The sequence below is a fragment of the Toxorhynchites rutilus genome, chromosome 2, assembly GCF_029784135.1.
Source record: "Toxorhynchites rutilus septentrionalis strain SRP chromosome 2, ASM2978413v1, whole genome shotgun sequence".
Lineage (NCBI taxonomy): Eukaryota > Metazoa > Arthropoda > Insecta > Diptera > Culicidae > Toxorhynchites > Toxorhynchites rutilus.
In genome coordinates this window covers 307,537,090-307,556,927 of record NC_073745.1, presented here as the reverse complement: position 1 = coordinate 307,556,927, position 19,838 = coordinate 307,537,090, and the positions used below count along the sequence as shown (strand labels likewise).

The following is a 19,838-nucleotide window of genomic DNA, read 5'->3' as shown; positions in this document are numbered from 1 at the left end:
ATTATGAAGTTTATCTGAGAGAATTTCCATGGAAACTGAATCAAATGCCCCTTTGATATCGAGAAAAACGGAAGCCATTTGTTTATTGCGAGCAAATGCGATTTGGATTTCAGAAGATAGCAGCGCGAGACAATCATTTGTCCCTCTACCTCGGCGGAAGCCAAACTGCGTATTTGACAGCAAATTGTTCGTTTCGACCCACTTGTCCAAACGAAGTAGAATCATTTTCTCTAACAATTTACGAATACAGATTAACATTGCAATCGGCCTATACGAGTTGTGATCGCAAGCCGGCTTGTTGGGTTTCCGTATGGCTATCACTCTCACTTGTCTCCAGTCATGCGGGACAATATTCAGCTCCAGAAACTTGTTGAACAAGTTCAGCAAACGCTGTTTTGCCAAGTCGGGAAGATTCTTCAACAAGTTGAATTTAATCTTGTCCGACCCCGGAGCTGAATTGTTACATGAGAGGAGGGCAATTGAGAATTCCACCATCGAAAAATTCTCATAGTCGCATTGGAGCGGAATGTCGCGTACGACGTTTTGTGCAGGAACGGAATCGGGACAAACCTTTCTTGCAAATTTGAAAATCCAACGGTAAGAGTATTCCTCACTTTCATTTGTATGGTTCCCGCCACGCATTCTCCTAGCCGTATTCCAAAGAGTGCTCATAGCGGTCTCCCTTGACAAACCATTGACGAACTTCCGCCAATATCCACGCTTTTTTGCTTTAATCAGACCTTTTAGTTTGGCTTCTAGAGCTTGGTGCTTTCGAAACCATTCCACTAGTCCACTTTTCCGGAATTTTTTGAAAGCGGATGATTTTTCAAGGTAGACCTTTGAGCACTCCTTGTCCCACCAAAGTGATGGAGGACGACGTCGGAAAGTGGTAGCAGGAACACGTTTCTTTTGAGCTTGAAGTGCGCTTTCGTAAATCAAACTCGATATAAAGTTATACTCTTCGAGTGGAGGAAGTTCATGCATTGAAACAAGTGCTTCAGATATTATTTCTGCAAATTTTCTCCAGTCAATATTTTTCGTGAGGTCATACGCAATATCGACTGACTCACGAGAACCTGATTCATTGGCGATCGATAAAATTATTGGCAGGTGGTCACTACCGTGGGGATCTTGGATTACCTTCCACGTGCAATCCAATTTGATTCCACGTGGAATTTGATTCCACGTGGAAATTTTATTTGATTCATTTTTGTGTTGCACACATTAGAGAAAATATTGGAATTAGTTGTTAAAGGCCAGTTGTTGGAATATTTAAATCATAACACTTTGCTAATACCAGAACAATCGGGATATCGGGAAGGTCATTCCTGTGAAACCGCATTGAACTTGGTGTTAGCAAAATGGAAAGATAATTTAGAATGTAAAGAGACCACCATTGCTGTTTTCTTGGATCTAAAACGCGCTTTCGAGACAATTTCTAGGCCCTTGTTGTTGAACACGATTAAGCGCTTTGGAATTACGAGTACTGCATATAAATGGTTTGAAAGTTATTTGTATGACAGAACTCAACGGACTATTTTTAACGATTTCATTTCCAGCCCCGTAGGGAATAATCTTGGAGTACCTCAGGGAAGTGTATTAGGGCCCCTTCTATTTATTATGTACATTAATGACATGCGACGTGTTTTACGATTTTGTGATATCAATCTTTTTGCAGATGATACTGTATTATTCATTGCAGCTAATGATTTAAACCAGGTCGCGTCACATTTAAATGGAGATTTGAACATAAGTAAAACGAAATACATGGTAATCTCGCGAAATCGTTCAAATGAAAACGTCTCTATTGTTATTGATGATGAGACTATTGATCGCGTTCGGGAAATTAAATATCTTGGCGTGATTATTGATGACAAACTCAAGTTCAACACTCACATTGACAATGTCATCAAGAAAATTGCCAAGAAGTATGGAATCTTATGCCGATTGAAAAACGATTTAACTATTTGCAGCAAAATACAGCTATACAAATCAATCATCTCTCCTCATTTAGACTTTTGCTCTTCCATTTTATTTCTGGCCAATGAAACACAAATATCGAGATTACAGCGTTTGCAAAATAAAATAATGCGGTTGATACTAAAATGTAACAGATTCACTTCCTCATCTTTAATGTTGGACGCTCTGCAATGGTTATCCGTTAAGCAAAGGATTGTTTATTTAACTATGGTGTTCATTTTCAAAGTAGTTAAAGGTTTGCTGCCTCGATATTTGTGTGATCGAGTTGAAAGAGGAAGTGACTTTCACAGTTATAACACAAGAAACGCGAATGAATTGAGAACACCCAATTTCTTGACATGTGCTGCACAAAATTCGTTGTATTTCAAAGGTATAAATGTGTTCAACTCGATGCCAAGAAATATTAAACGTGCACTTACAGAATTTAAGAGGCACTGTATTTCACACGTGAAAGCTGTGTTTCATTAACAGCCGACCGATATATTTTTAAATTTTATGACGAAGATTGTTACTGAAGAAGTTTTATACGAACGGATAATTTAATGTGGGATTTTTTTTTGCAGTTTGTTGTTAATATTTTCAATTAACCTGACGAAGTTTTTTTTGAACGGATTATATTTTGCAAACTACTTAATTTTGACGTAGGACTACGTCTTTCATTTCTATACCGGGGTGTAAAATCAATGTTTCGAAAACGAAAGCGTTACGCCGGAGACCGAGATTTTGAGCGTTAATAGCTCTTAAACAACTGAACGAAATGGTATGATAAACACTTCATTCGAAAGATAAAATGTCTACGCGTTCTATACTTGTTACTTTTTGATCCAAAAACCAATCGGTATATAAGCGAGCGCCGCTCGGAAATACCCAGTTCTAATTGAACAGCGATTGGAGCATGTTGTCGCTGTTGTGGTGAAGCTCTTCGTTTATCATGAAAGCGCGGATGAACGGTGTCACAAAGAGCCTGTTTGTGCACCTTAGGCCAGAAGGGAATCCATCAGGAGGAGAGTGATGCCACAAACGGTTCACCGGGAAGACATCGAAGCAGCCGCCACACACACACATACACGCGCGGATTATTTTTCGTTTGGATGCCATTCAGCATCGAGAAAGTTCCGGAAAGATCTAATCATTTCTGGAAAATAATCTGCCAGTTACTCTGGGAATTTAAAAATACATTCATGTGAAAGAGTTTATTTTAATGTTTTCCAACCATATAACACAGCGATCAAATACATTTGATTTTGTAATTTTTCAATCAAGTGTAATTAGCAGGAAAGCTTCTGAAGATTATTCTTCCACATCAGTAGGAGATTTCCGTATCCAATATTGTATGCGTACGCAATCGATTATTGCTCAGTCGCCGAAAGTTTCGAGCTCAGAGAGTTCATTCCCCTCTAGTTTGCCTTCCAAATTGCCATCGTAAACCACGCCTTCTCTCGATTGAATCACGCACAAAAAGCATACTTAAGCGATATTCTGGTGGTGAGACGCATTCATTTTTCGTGAGGACATCGACAAGACAACATCGATGCTGATGGTGCTGGACGGCGAAAGATCGAGATCTGCCCGCAAACCAACGCAAGCAGTTTGTTTGAAACTGTGAGGGAGCACAGAGAAGCCGATCCTTCAGGAGAAGAGAAGGTGACCATCGAAGCAGCCGCTACACACACACATACACGCACGGAATTCTTTCCGTTTGGATGCCATTCAGCATCGAGAAAGATCCGGAAAATAATCTGCCAGTTCCTCTGGGAATTTAAAAATACATTCATGTGAAATAATTTATTTTAATGTTTTCTATCCATAAAATATCCATATAATACATTTGGGTTTGTGATTTGTCAATCAAGTACAGTTAGCAGGTTAGCTTCTGAAGATTATTCTTCAGAACAAGGTTTTTCGTATCCTATATTGGATACATAAAACCTAGTGTCTCCAACGTAACGCTCTCGTTTTCGAAGTCCCCCAAATATTCATTTATTCATTCATTCAGAATGGATTTAGATTCAACTTTAAACAAATGATCTCTAAATCAACGATAGTCCTACGTCACCCTTGCGGTTATACCATAGATATAACCCACTTCCTGTTTTTTTTTTTAATTATTTTTTTTTAATTTGTATTTATGTCCTCTCTATTATGTCCGTCATGATCCTGGTGATGATGGACTATTTTTATTTTTATTTTGTTATATTAGTTAAAATATTAGTTAAAAAAAATAAAAGTAGTCTACATAAGTTTGAGCGTCGCGCGCGTAACACAGATATAAAGGATATTAAATTGAAAGTTTTCTAAGTGCCAGTCTAGAAATTTTTCGTTAAGGAAATTTTCTCGATTTCTCTGGATGAGGATATTCATAGTCAATCCAATACAAGGCAGGCGGTTGGGCTTGTGCTCTGGTGGACCACTCGGCTGCAAGGGCCTCGTCGGGACCGTATCGGCTCTGTTGCGGACATGACTGAGTATTGGCTTGTCAATTGACATTGCAATTTTTTTTTGAACTTATATCTGTAAATAAAATCAGTTCGTTTTTTTTTGTTTGCCTAACTGATTTCAATGCTGAAAAAAATAACTAAATTATCTTTTAGATAACTCGTCTTGCTCAAATCTCTGTAGGGGAAGGAGGCGGGACCATCATCATCATCATCGTCATTGAAACAATAATCAAGTTACGCCATCTGTTGTAAAACTGAAGGAACTTACCAGTACACCTAATGATATTTTGTGTTTGGCTGATAGCATCAATTGAAATTTTCTGCAACAATCATTATTTGGACAACAGAAAAGTCACAATATAAACGCTATGATAATTGTCAAACAGAACTTTGAGGTGGAAATCAGAAACACCTTCGCAAAGTCTCTTCAGCATCGAAATGTTTCTTCTTTGTGGAGACCAAAGCAGGTACATCTAAGAATTTTACATTGTTTGGATTTATTATCGGTTTTATTCACTCACAAAAATTCTTCAAAATTTTTTTTTGTTTAATTTTTTGGGTTTACGTATCCCGGTTTCATTCCAGAACTATTTGGTCAGCCTACTCAAAACGCTTGTAAAATTAGGATCAATATCTGATTAGGAAAATTGAATCAATATCTGACTATGGTCCACAGTGGACATAATAATGATTAAACGAAACATACAAAATCAAACAACTTCCGTTTCACGGATATTCATGAAAACATTCGGAACAAACGACAAGGAAGCCATCGCTTTGTCCTCGACGGCAACGGTGAGCGTTTCTGAACTCATTTTCATCGATAGTTCCCTTCGACCGTCCATCGCACCGCGATCAAGCAGACCAATTAGTTCTGCTGGAATATATGTGTTCTTCCACGCTCCCTCCATCATCCACGCCGCTATCTTCTCGCCCCACAAATTACTGACTCGCACGAGTTCCGGTCACTAGGCCAAAGAATCCACGGAGCGATCCGCAACGTGGAAAATTGATAAACTTTCATGGTTCGGTGCAACAATGAGCCACGAACAAAACAAGGCAGCAACAACAAAAAAAATGAACGCTCGGAAGGCGATAATTTATTCACCAAACCGAGTGAAACATTTATCGCTCCCCCCGGATGGTGGTACTTTTCCGGCTGCCCGGCCGCCTGCAGCAGGGAACGTTGAACCCGCTTAGTCTCCTCGCTTACTGCCTCTGACGTTTTAATAGAGTTAACAGTTCCCTTCGGGGAGTCGTCTATCAGAGAGTCGCGCTGCGCTTTCATATTTTCCTAAATTTATCCCCGCCTGTGGACAGATAAGATATCTCGACGAACAGCAGCGGCATTGTGTGTTGCATTGTGACCGGCAGGACCGCGAAGCAGGAACTTCATTAGGCGCAAAAAGTGGGTCGTTCAGAGATGGCCCTTTTTTTCGTGTTGATTTCGCATCCGATTCGATGCGCGATTTCCATGCGCCATTTGCAGGGAATATTTTACGTTCGGCGTCCGGTGGAATAAATCATCTCTGCATCTCCTCCTTTTTTGTTACATAATCATTGGAACACTCACGGTTCCACAAGTACCGACCGGTGTGTCCGGTTCGGGTGGTTGATGGATGAACTAAACCAGTTCTGGCGAACAAAAAACCCCATAGGAAGCCATTGATCATCGCTCATCGCCAGAAGAAGCTCCAGATGAGCAGCGAGGAGTATCATCTTCCCTGTGAGAGGTGCCTGAAGCAGCTGCCACTCTATCAAAATACCCATGTTGATCCCACTTTCTCGGAACTGTGTCCCAAATGACGTTGGCTCGATAATTTATAACGACCGTCACCAGCCGATCATTCATTCATGCCCTCGAGATCACACGGGATGTTCGTTACATGTTTGTACATACAATACATATGTAAGCAAATGTGAATCGAAGGGCTCCGTAAGCCCCCGCGGCAATTACGATCGTCGTCGTCCCATTTCGAACTCCAGGGAACCGGTGCCGCAATGGGATGGGCACACAAACCCACCGTCGATGGGTGTCATTTGGTGTTTTATTGCCGTTGGCTCGGCGGCGTGTCTCGGAAGACCCATTTCTTCATCGCCAACGCCTCCTTCATACTATAAAGCATACAATATCGGGAAGAGGGTGCAAACCCGCGTCAACATACATCAGCGAAAGTGGGACATGAGGGCAATTTTAATTTTTATTTATTATTCTGATTCAATTGTTCTTCCCCATCGCAGTGTTTCGATCGGTGAGAGATTCATCATCTTCGGCCCAGAGACTGGAAGCCGACCCTTCGGGGGAGGGGATTGTAGCGCGAACAACGGCGCATCACAACGCATCGCCTTGGCTACACTCTCCCATTGTTCGCGCTAATCCAGGGCCACAAGATGCATTTCTAGGACACCGGTGGGTGATATACCCTCCGAGCGGTATGTGTGTGTGTGGGAATGAATCATACGTCCATTGTTCGCCAGATGCTCGATAGCAGTGGTGAAAGCTAAAACTTTGGTGTGCCTGAACCCATCATTAGCGTGGTCAAACGCGGTAGGAGAGTGTAGATTTTAGTCTGTCTTAGTCTGTCATAGTCATTCATATGGGTGCAGAAGATTAGTTCTGTAATATATCCATAGAATCTACGTGCTGCCAAAAATGTCGTTGATCAGCCGAACCATGAAAAAGAACCTCGTGAACATGATATAGAAGTGTCGAGACTTTCATATTTAAATTCATGGTTTCCTCATAAAGCGACCAGAAATGCTTTTATGATCAGTAAATAACTTTATGAACATAAATACAGTTGAAAAATGTAGGGCGTTGTGTCCAGGACACGACCGCGTTGTTGAAGAAGGACTATAAAATTATTTCATACGAATCGTACATTTATCACTTCGAGTATTACCAGAGATGCCAACCTTCCTGATTTTTCTGGATTTCCCAGACATTTTGGGTCGTATCCTGATATCCTGACAACCACCCAATTTTGCGGATTTTTCTGAAATGATTCTGATTTATGATTTTTTTTTACTTTATCACAATAAAAATTATCCGTAATAAATACACCGGGATTCCTGTCAAAGTATCCCTGGTTGGAAATGAGAACTGTCAGAATAGCCTACATAAAAAAAGCTCTACGGTCATCACTTGTTAAATGATTGCTCTTCCTTTCGTTTATTATTTATTCCGAAGCGATTCACATTGTCGCAGTATCCACCTTTATTAAACTTCGAAGTTGACGTGAAAGAAAAATTCTCTATCAGGTTGGTACGATCAAATGCCGTTTCAAATTTTTATATTTTCAAAAAGCTTGAGCTTGAGCTTGAGCTTGGGTAGACTGTACAATTCGTAGTTGCTCTCCGTGATTGACCTGAACCAACCAAATTGCACAAAGAACACACAGAACACACGCTTGGGACTAGCAAATCATTCTCGTTGTGCAATTTTCGGTGATTCGAGCTTTAAATGGTCGACGCCGGTCACGTCCTTACAGTCACCAGGGGAAGGGAAGGAATGTTAGTATGATATTCGCCGCCCGAAGGCCAGAAGGGTCGCCTCTATAGCGTGGTTCCCTAGCGTTTATCACGGGAGGGATTGTTGTTAGTGGGAATGGTTAAGAAAAATCAGTATTCACTGCGGTAAATGATTTGATTCTAAAAATGTGAACTCTCAACTATTCGGCGAAATATGATTTGAAGAGTATATACATTCTTATCGGGCCGGTCATGCATTTCATTATTCATCGTGCGCAGCAAATAGATATTTTCCCTGACCTGTGAAGGTCATAAAAAAACTGTTTTAAAAACTCTCCATCTATACATTGTTATTCAATCATGGAGACCAAACCTATTGTATTATCATTAAAAATATGATTCAATCGTAACGACCGAAGTTATTTTTAAACCTAAGAAGGTCAGACGTCAAACATGTACTACAGATAACTAAAACCAAACACAGAACTCTGAAAAGTTAACATTTTATATTCTACAAATAATAATAATACAAAAAATACAATAATTACAATTTTACACAGTCTCCAACAGATACACTGTTAAGGATGTTTAGAATTTGAAAACTGGAATACAAAAACAGGAACTTGTATACTCACAACAAGGTTACAGAAATGATAATGTGATCAACAGACACAGATATATGCACGATTTAAAATAAGACAACAATAACACAATACAGTAAAGTAAGAACAGATGTTAATCCATGTTTAAAGCTATCTCAGAAAGAATTACAGTGCAATTTCACATTTCAACTTCTATGGTGGCGGAAAGACAGATGCAGAAGCATCGACCGTAAATATTTGGCTGATAAAAAATGAGCAACCCTAACTGCATTAGGTTGGCTTGGTTTCGCGAGACTGTCACTCTCAGAGAGCGGCGCTGTGTAGTGAAAAGGGTGCAAATATTCGAGCGAAGAGATTAATCTAGCACCAACGAACACAAACACAGACGTATAAGAAAAATAAGAGGAAAAAACTATCCATGGTGAGCGAGGACGATGACCATGTTTCTATCGCTCTATTGCATTCCCACTTACATCCATTCGCTCATGGCATTAAGAAAAAAAAACCACACGTTCATAGATACAACACTCCCACTACGATAATCTATCTCGCTCGCTGTCACACAGAGGCACTTTCCCAGCACTCCTTTTTTACCGCTCCATTTCTTTTTTCTCTTCAATACCGTCAACGACAATTGAATAAATAAGTATTGAAGGTAACTTCGCGAGATCATTTTTTTCTCTAACTCCAAAATCTTGCGCAAAGGATTAAATATCATATTATCAGATTATTTTCAGACACAATTCTCGTTCAAGATTTTTCAACCACTTGCAAATAACATGTGAGGGGCTTAGAATGAACGGGGTGTAAGTGTTTTGATCGATTTCTCTACATCGACTCTCTCTTTTGGTCATAACTTCGCAGCAAATACATTCCCAACTGTTCTTCACAATGTGGAAGGTAGGTCAGAACCTCATCTATCGAATTCTATAGCAAACTTGAATTGGAACGTTTTTGCAGTTGAGTTATCAACTAAATAAAAAATTTGATGAAGAGAAATCGATCAAGTCACTTACACCCCTTGCATTCTAAGCCCCTTATGTTTCTCCGTTACATGGAATTAATGTTTGATACAGAGAATATGATAGAACAAAGACAGACCTCTCCCCTCTTCTCCCCTTAGAGAGGGGGAGGAGTATCTATTCACCATAGAAACGTTTCGTGCCTCCTAAAATCTTCACGTGCTAAATTTGGCTCCATTTGCTTGAATAGTTTTCGAGTTATGCAGAAATTTGTTTTTCATTTGTATGACAGCCCACCCTAAGAGAAGGAGGAGGAGTGTCTAACCACAATAGAATCATTTATTGCACTCTAAAACCTCCACATGCCAAAATTGGTTTCGTTTGCTTGATTAATTCTCGAGTAATCCAGAAATTTGTGTTTCATTTCATTTGTCCTTATAGAGGGGGGAGGAGTGTCGAACCACCTTAGAAATGTTTCTCCGCCATAAAACCTCCACATGCTAAATTTAGTTCCGTTTGCTTGATTAGTTCTCGAATTATGCGAAAATGTATGCTTCATTTGAATGGCAGCCCCCCTCCCCCTCAGATAGACGGAAGAAATGTCTATTCGCCATAGAAACGTTTTGGGTCCCCTATAACTTTCGCATGCCAAATTTGGTATTTTCTTGATTAGTTTTCGAGTCATGCAGAAAGGGCCTGACCGGGTAAGGGAGTAAAAAGTGCCCCCAAACCAAATCACTAGCTGTATGGCAAATATTGTAAAGGATATTAAATAAGACATTTTGGCGGTTTATTTGAACCCCTATGTGTTTTGACGTAGGATCTATAGTGAAAAACGTACTTTTTCGCCATCCTCAATAGATCAAAGATAAAAATTTGAAAAAAATACTGAATGTGCATCTTACTACGGTGTATCAAGAAAAATTATCAAAAAAATATTTCATCAAAAATTATAGTACTAAAAAAAATATTTAAATTTTGAAATTTTTTTTTTGGGATTTAGAGATTCAGTACTATTCTAATTCATATTTAAATGTGCTCTTACGGCTTTTCTAGATTGATAAATATCTTCAAGCTGTTTTTTTTTTTCAAATATCTAATAATAAAAATAAAATAATTAAAAAAAATAATACACAGTACAAAAAAAATTTATAGATTTTCTGGCATTTCGAAATTTAAAAAAAAATATAACTTTGAGACCACAAATCCGATTTGTTTTTTTTTTTATTTTAATCTTTCAATTGAAAACCACGAATACAATAAAATAATCGATTTCAAAAAAATAAAAATAATAATGCAGACGATGAAGAAAATTATTTTTGTGTCACACAATGCTCTTAAAAATTCAGGAAAAAATACGCCACATGTAGAAAAAAACACATACGAACGCATTTAAATAAAAATTTGAGCAGGAGTGGGTCTCAAAGTTATATTTTTTTTTCAAAATTTCGAAATGCCAAAAAATCTATAACATTTTTTTGTACTGTGTATTTTTTTTATTTTATTTTTATTATTAGATATTTGAAAAAAAAACAGTTTGAAGATATTTATCAATCTAGAAAAGCCGTAAGAGCACATTTAAATATGATTTAGAGTAGTACTGAATCTCTAAATCCCAAAAAAAAATTTTCAGAATTTAAATATTTTTTTTAGTACTAAAATTTTTTATGAAATTTGTTTTGATAATTTTTCTTGATACACCGTGGTAAGATGTACATTCAGTATTTTTTTCAAATTTTTATCTCAGATCTATTGAGGATGGCGTGAAATAAACGAAAAAGTACGTTTTTCACTATAGATCCTACGTCAAACTACATAGGGGTTCAAATAAACCACCACAATTTCTTATTTAATATCCTTTACAATATTTGCCATACAGCTAGTGATTTGGTTTGGGGGCACTTCTTACTCCCTTACCTAACCACTCTTTGGAAATATAAAAAAAATATTTTTTGATACCGCGCAACACTGAAAAAAATCTCAAAAAAATCACACATATCTAGAAAAGCCGTAGAAACACATTTAAATATGAATTAGAGTAGTACTGAATCTCTAAATCTCAAATTTTTTTTTTTAAATTTCAATATTTTTTTGGTACTAAAATTTTTGATGAAATTTTTTTTTGATAATTTTTCTTGATACGCTGTAGTAAGATGCACATTCAGTATTTTTTTCAAATTTTTATCTCGGATCTTTTGAGGCGTGAAATTTTTCACGAGTTTTTCACTATAGATCCTACGTCAAACCACATAGAGGTTCAAATAAACCGCCAAAATTTGTTATTTAATATCCTTTACAATATTTGCCATACAGCTAGTGATTTGGTTTGGGGGCACTTTTTACTCCCTTACCCGGCCAGGCCCTTTGTCTTTCAATTGTATGGCAGCTCCCCTTTAGAGAGAGGGTGGAGTGTCTGACCACCATAGAAACATTTATTGCACCCTAAAACCTCGATATACCTAATTTGGTTTCATTGCTTGATTAATTCTAAAATAATGCAAAAAGTTGTGTTTTATTTGTATGGCAGCCCCCTCTAAGAGAGGGGGAGGAGTATCTAACCACCATAGAATCATTTATTGCACCCTATTGTGTAATAATGTGTAATGTGTCCAGCTCCATTATTTTCATATTATCATATTACGATTTCTTAAGTTTTCTTGTTTGTTGCAAATACAAAATGGAACGGGTCAGGCGGGCCAAACAGAAGAGCCCGTTGGACCGCAGGTTGAGTATAGCTGGTAATGATGATGGCTATCAAAGAGCATATCCAGAAAAAGTTTCTAAAAAAAATTACAGAGAATAATTTCTAAGTGATGTATTGAATAAATAAAAATCCGTACAAATCTATATTCTAAAAATCTACGGTTTGCACAGAAATGATCATCTAACATCAGTGGTTCTGAGAAGGACGAAAGATTTGAAAAACGGTAAAGTGACGAAAAGCCAATTTGAAGATATTCAAATAAACTCTCAGCCCTAACAAATGATGCGAGACCGTGAGTAGAAATCGCAAATGACATTGTTTACACGTTCGCCCGTTGTAAAAATTGAAAAAAGGGTAAAGCTAAAGCAATGCTTTCTTCCTCTCCAGTGTTCGTAGTACTGAGAGTACTGCATTTGCATTTCGAGCGAGTGAACAATATGATTCGCTGCTACGTTAGTTGCCCGTTATAGTCGACACGGGTAGTACAGTACAGAAATGCACAGAAATAATATCATACAAATCTGAGAGGAATTGCAAATAGATTGGTATGCAAATAATCAAACTTAGTTCTTGCCACTTTATCAACTTCCGAATTGGTAATAAAAAATAAAACAGTTTCGACAGTTTCCGGTCTATTCTTTGAACAACTACATATAGTGAATGTGATGAACTCGATCGTTGCAAACAGATTACTATGTACAAAAAGATGATAAATCGACTATATACTTGCGTTGATGATTTGTGTAGACTGTGAATCTCTAAAGGATACAATGCGATGACGAAACAAATGACCGCCAAACGATCCATCAGTCTCACAACCCCCTTTTCAATGTCAGCATTTCATCGATAAAATCACCCATCGCCAAAGCAATCATCCTGAGTCAGCGGAAATAAATTTATCGCCACTGGAATCAGTCCGGCGGAGGAGGACGCCTAAACACTATGTAAACGCCACAAGGATAACGCTAAGGGCATCACTTTTCCACACCGCAGGAAGAACAGAACCACTCGATGTCTAATCACCACCAATTAAGTGCTTGTTTCTGCTTGTGTGCGTGCGTGATGTGGTGTGTCTGTGTGTTTTTGTGGTGTGATGGTGTGCTTCAACCTACTCAGCATGGATTGGATGATTGCGTTTGCACTGCTAATCCAGCGGAAATTGGCTGCTTCTCGATCTCGACAAATTAATCGTTCTTCTCCTCCCAGTTTTTGCTATTGTTGCTGGTCACTGCATTGGTACCGACTTCCTGTGTGATTCTGTGGCTTCGAACCGGCTTACCCTGTTTGGGAAAAAGGGGGGAGAGAGAGGGAAGAAAAACAGAACGTGATTAGTAAATCTTGCCACTCGTCGTTCGTTCGTTCATTCGATCGTTCAGTAAGGAAGCTATCAAAAGTTGATTCCGTAGGCTTGAATGAAATATGCTGCTGAAAGAGTTCTGGAATCACGAGAAAGGCGAAGGAAAGGGGGGGACCATTGTCTGGGCGAAAGAAAGCAGTTCCGATAAATTATTCATCAGGGCCAACGATATGAATTTGCGCCGGCTGTTGCCCCACCCGGATTGTGCCGCCCTCAGGTTCCGGAAGTGCTGCTAACCGCTGTCATGCAACCGAATATACGAGGAGCACGGATGGTACGGATATCGCGAGTGCGCCCTCTACAAGGAACGTGTCGTCTTCGGAATTGGCTGTGCGTGTTAAGTGAATTTGTGGCGAGGGACACACTTCCCGGTGACAATGATATGTGCAACTGTGCGCGGGTTAGTGGAGAGGAAGGTTCTCGGGAACGGAGGGTATGATTTCATATCTGGTCTGGAACGGAAACGCAAGCTGGTTTCACTGGGTCTCTTTTCTGTTCACAACAACAACCGGCAGGTGTTGTTTTGAAGGAAGTCACCAATAGATAACGAGACAGGCAGCGGTAGCGGTCGCGACGACGATGGCGGTGACGCTGTTTGAAGCCATATTCGTACAATTGCAACAGTGCGGTGTTCCCTGTGAGATATGATTATTGAAACACCCGGTTGGTGGTTGGTCGTGACGTGAAGAACGCCGCGAACGACAGAATAGATGCCAAACGGAAGCGGGAATGACCCACACAACGATCGATGAGTTCATGCATATCTCATGAAATTTTCTCCGTCTAAAAGAATGGGGAGTTTCACTAGGGGCGAAGACCTCTGTGGTTGGGCACCTTTTTTGATTCGAATGATTGAAACAATCCATATATAATATGTCACCTGGAGTGGTGCGGTGATAATTACGATTATTGATATTGCATTGCAAACAAATAAATTTAACACTGTAGAAAAACAATTTCTTTATTTCCCGATTAGGATCGAATACATTGGGGAGGTCCGAATCGCCTCACAGGGTACCAAATCAATGTCGGACACTCATATTGAAAAATCGGTGGGATCAGGTTTAATCTTACGGAATCGTAGACAATGGCAAAATCTACTTTTTTCATTGTCATCTTTCCCATTGGATGCAAACTACTCGAACTCAAAAAAATATATAGCAAAAAAATCGTAAAGCTAGAAGCCTCAGCAGAATTGAGTGATGTTCTCACGTCACACGACACGCGCGATACATTATTGTCAGCGAAGCTCAGGCTCTCATTGATAAATCCCTTCGGAGCTTTCCTGTCTGTCAACATATAAACCTTCATTAGATTGCAATGTGAGGTTGCCGCTGGTATTTGTGTTCGGTTGTTAGATTTCTCTCGAGAGAAATTTTCTCTCTCTTTCAATTTATGGATAGTTCATATTAATATGAATTAATATATAGTAGAAGAGTGTAATACGCACCCCCTAAGCGAGAATGGATTTATCTTGACCGTGCTCTTAAAATTTAAGATAACAACTACGTCAATACGTAGATTAGTCAACCCTCCGTAATCTGTAATCGTTCTGTATTTAATATACTGAATAACAAAAGCGCTACGAATTTTATTTTGTAAGGCGTCCAAATTCTAAATTTCCAATCATACGGTGTTAAATGGCACAGCAGAAGTATATTATGCCCATGAGTTGTTTCTCTCAGAGACTATAAAGCTCAGAGAAACAGCTTGTATGAATGAGAGATTCCATCAATCTATTCCCGTCATGCCTGCATTCTCTGAGCACATAATATAGATGCCAAATGTGAAGACATGTTTTGGTTTTTTTTTTATAAATTCGTTTATTTTTACAGGCTCAGTTACATAAGTTTAAAGGAGCCGAAATCTTAAATATGTTTTTAAAACTATATATATGAACAATTTTCTTAAATCTATGGTTAGTAATGTGGGAGACTCGAGATTAGAAGGGTGACATATTTTTCTCAGGAAAAGGATGGGGTATAAGGAAATTATTACAATGTTGATAATCACACACACTCAATTCTTAAATCTATTCGTACATCTGTTGTGAATCTACATTTCATTCTCCTGTTTATAGCAAGCGGACCAATTACTCACAAAGGAAGAAATGGAGGGTATAAGGATATAAGGATAATCACACACGAACAACGATAGATTTAAGGAAAACATATATTTGGGACATGTGATCAAGGTCTAACCGAGCCAACACATCTCTCACCGGCACATTGGGCTGTCTTCCTCGGACCCGAAGGGAGTTCTCTAAATTCGATCTGGCAACAAGATACACCTCACACGACCAAACAACGTATTCGATGTCGTGGTAACCTCGGCCACAAACGCATATATTGCTGCTGGCAAGATTGAAACGAAAGAGTAGTGCATCTAACGAACAGTGATTGGACATGAGTCGGGAGAAGGTGCGGATAAAGTCCCGACTCAAGTCCAGACTTTTGAACCATGGTTTGAGGCTAACCTTAGCGATAATCGAGTGAAGCCACCGGCCCAATTCATCTTCGTTCCATTTGCTTTGCCAGTTAGCGATGGTATTTTTACGGACTAAAGAGTAAAATTCATTGAAGGCGATTTGGCGCTGATAAATATCGCCTTCAATCGCACCTACCTTTGCTAATGAGTCAGGCCTCTCATTACCCGGAATTGAGCAATGAGAAGGGACCCAGACAAAGGTAATGACATAACAGCGTCTGGATAAAGCACTCAAAATTTCTCGTATTCTCTCAAGGAAGTACGGCGAGTGCTTTTCCGGACTCACTGAACGGATAGCTTCGACGGAGCTAAGACTATCCGTTACAATGTAATAGTGTTCAACAGGTCGTGAGGCGACGCTGTCCAGCGCCCAGTGTATCGCTGCCAATTCAGCAATATACACTGAGCAAGGAAACTGAAGACTATGGGAGGTGCTGAAAATTTTGTTGAACACTCCAAATCCTGTGAACTCGTTTATAGTGGACCCATCAGTAAAGTACATATTATCACAATTGATACCCCCATACTTTTCATCGAAGATCGTTGGAGCGATCCTCGATCGTTGGTAATCTGAATATCCATGGATATCTTGCTTCATGGACAGATCAAAATGCACAGAGGAATTGATGTAGTCAGGGAAACAAACACGGTTGGGAATATACGAAGAAGGATCAACCTGCATGGAGATGAATTCATGATATGGGCTCATGAATCCAGAGTGAGAATTTAGCTCGATCAGCTGCTCAAAATTTCCGATCACCAATGGGTTCATAACCTTACACCGGATGAGGAACTGAAGAGATAATAAATTGAAGCGATCTTTTAGTGGGAGTACGCCTGCCAAAACCTCAAGGCTCATGGTATGCGTTGAGGGCATACATCCCAACGCAATACGGAGACAAAGATACTGAATTCGCTCGAGTTTAATTAAGTGTGTTTTGGCAGCTGATTGAAAACAAAAACTGCCATACTCCATCACTGAGAGAATAGTTGTTCTATACAACATTATAAGATCTTCGGGATGGGCTCCCCACCAGGTGCCGGTAATTGTACGGAGAAAGTTTATTCTTTGTTGACATTTTTTACTCAGATACCTAATATGGGCCCCCTAAGTACATTTGGAGTCGAACCAAACCCCAAGATACTTGAATGACATAGCATGAGTGATCGGTTTACCCAAAAGTTGAAGCTTTGGTTTTGCTGGTCTATGCTTCCTAGAAAAAAACCACCATCTCTGTTTTCTCCGTGGAGAATTCGATCCCTAGCCCAATGGCCCAGGTTGAAAAATTGTTCAAAGTATCTTGTAAGGGTTCTTGTAGGTCGGATTCTGTTGATCCTACGACAGAGACCACTCCATCATCTGCAATTTGTCTTAGGCTGCAATTTTGTGTAAGGCAATTGTCGATGTCGCTTACATAGAAGTTGTACAAAAGGGGGCTTAAACATGAGCCCTGGGGGAGGCCCATGTAAGAGACCCGACTTACTGCCGAATCTCCGTGAGAAAAGTTCAAATGCTTCTCACAAAGCAAGTTATATAACATATTATTCAATAGAGGCGGCAGACCCCGAGAGTGTAATTTGTCTGACAAAACCTCTATTGAAACAGAATCAAAGGCCCCCTTTATGTCCAAGAATACTGAAGCCATTTGTTTTTTTCCGGCGTAAGCCATTTGTAAGCAACGCAAGACAATCATTCGTCCCCTTGCCCCTGCGGAACCCATATTGTGTATCTGAGAGTAAGCCATTCGTTTCAACCCATCGATCAAGGCGAAACAAGATCATTTTCTCCAACAATTTCCGTATACAAGACAGCATTGCTATTGGGCGGTACGAATTGAAGTCGGACGCGGGTTTTCCAGGTTTTTGAATAGCTATAACTCGTACTTGTCTCCAATCATCTGGAACAATATTATGCTCCAGAAACCGATTGAATAAATTCAACAAGCGATGTTTCGCCACATCAGGGAGGTTTTTCAGTAAGTTGAACTTATTTCTATCCGATCCCGGAGCAGAATTGTTACATGAAAGGAGAGCAAGAGAGAATTCTACCATCGAAAACTCGGAATCAAGATCGCACCTATCTTGTGGTATATCTCGAACAATTTTTTGCACAGGAGCGGAATCAGGACAAATCTTCCGTGCAAAATTAAAAATCCATCGATGTGAATATTCTTCGCTTTCATTCGTTGAAGAGCGATTTCTCATGTTTCGAGCCACTTTCCATATTTTTTTCATTGACGTTTCTCGTGACAAACCTCCCACGAAATTTCGCCAATAAGCACGTTTTTTCCCTTTGATCAAGTTTTTAAATTGATTTTCAAGGTCCAAATACGATTGAAAATTTTCAATGGTTCCACGTTTCCGAAAAGCTTCGAATGCGTTCGATTTATCCTGATAAAGCTTGGAACATTGGCTATCCCACCATGGATTGGGAGGCCTTCGACAAATAGTGGAGCTTGGGATGGGTTTCATTTGAGCGCGAACCGCGCTGTCATAGATCAAACGAGAAAGGAAGTTATACTCCTCCAATGGAGGTAAACCATCTCTGGAATTGATGGCTAGAGCAATCGCGTCCGCATATTTTTTTTCAGTCAATGTGTCTTGTGAGGTCATATGCCATGTTTATAGATTCAGAAGAATTCGAAACAATGGTGATGGAAATTTTGATTGGCAAGTGATCACTACCGTTGGGTCCTGGATAAGTTTTTGTTTTGAAGACATTTAATTTTGTGAAAACATACTGAGGTCATTTCAAAGTATGTGAAAACAATTGTTTGTGTGATTAATCAAACATGATTCAGAAATATCGTGATGGTTTGCTCATTTTTGTTCATTATGATTACATTTGAAGACATTTATTCGTGCCATGCAAAGATATTTGAAAAAATAATCTGGCATCCCTCACATCCAAGCTATTTCTCTCGTGAGAATGTTATCCGACCGGAAGCAAGCATATTGCCCCGATCGAGGGTATGCCATACTGCCCTATGGTAAGCTGATGCGGAAAATATCAATTTGAGAAGGAAATGAGTCCTTAATTACCATTTTCTTCATCTGAGATATTCACTGGGAACTCGACTCAATAAGTCTCGACTCGACAGTTATCTGAATCGGTTTCAAGCAACAAAAATCTATAGAAATGATGTAGAAAATTACATCGAAAATCGTTTCCATAGAAAATTATTTTTCTTTTTTAAAGCATGTTACAAATGTAAAGCTTGCATGGTGGGATTCTATCATTGACTAGCACGATTGCCTGTATCCATTGCATTTCTATTCTTGCTGGTTTACGAGAAAATCAGGCGGGTCAAATTGCCCGGTAGGCGCGTTTTAGACATATCTCCTCTATACGAATATCTAGCAGTGGTGAAGTCTTTTATAAATTGGCATTAAACCTCATCCCAATTCGCGATTTAAATATTGAATCAAATGCCGTGGACCGTTTCACCAAAAAAAAACAAGGGCACCTAGCAATCCGATGCAATCCATTCCAGGTGTAGTGCGCGGTTTACAACAAAGCATCCATCGAAAAGTTATGGTTTTGGATTTGTGCGTAGTTGTTAGTGCTCGTGTCGAACGAAATTGAATCCGAGGTGGGTTTTGAACGCACTTCTGCAATTGGGAGAATGGCAGGAACTTATAATTTTTCTCCGGAAACTCACAATCGAATTGGGAAAAACGGTCCATTCTATAACATATTTCTTCAGATTAGTTAAAACTTTATTCATGTTATTTTTATTTCATTATAGATTCATTTTCTCAGGACATTTCCAAAATAAATTATTAATTTTTGACGTCCGTCTTTATTGTCAACAAGCAAACCAATCGTAGTTACCA

The 19,838-nt window shown here is 39.3% G+C and overlaps 1 protein-coding gene across 4 annotated transcripts in view; it reads right to left on the bottom strand.

Moving 5' to 3' along the window:
* The window catches only part of LOC129769835 (uncharacterized), a 427,637-nt gene that overhangs the window by 325,686 nt on the left and 82,113 nt on the right, over nt 1-19,838 (bottom strand). Inside the window, exon 1 of one of the 4 annotated variants that reach the window (XM_055772321.1) lies at nt 13,270-13,288. The exons of the other annotated variants lie outside the window; for them this stretch is intronic. The gene's annotated coding sequence lies outside the window, so the exon portion shown is untranslated. Of the gene's footprint in view, nt 1-13,269; nt 13,289-19,838 lie in introns of those variants that run through there. 4 annotated transcript variants of the gene reach the window in all.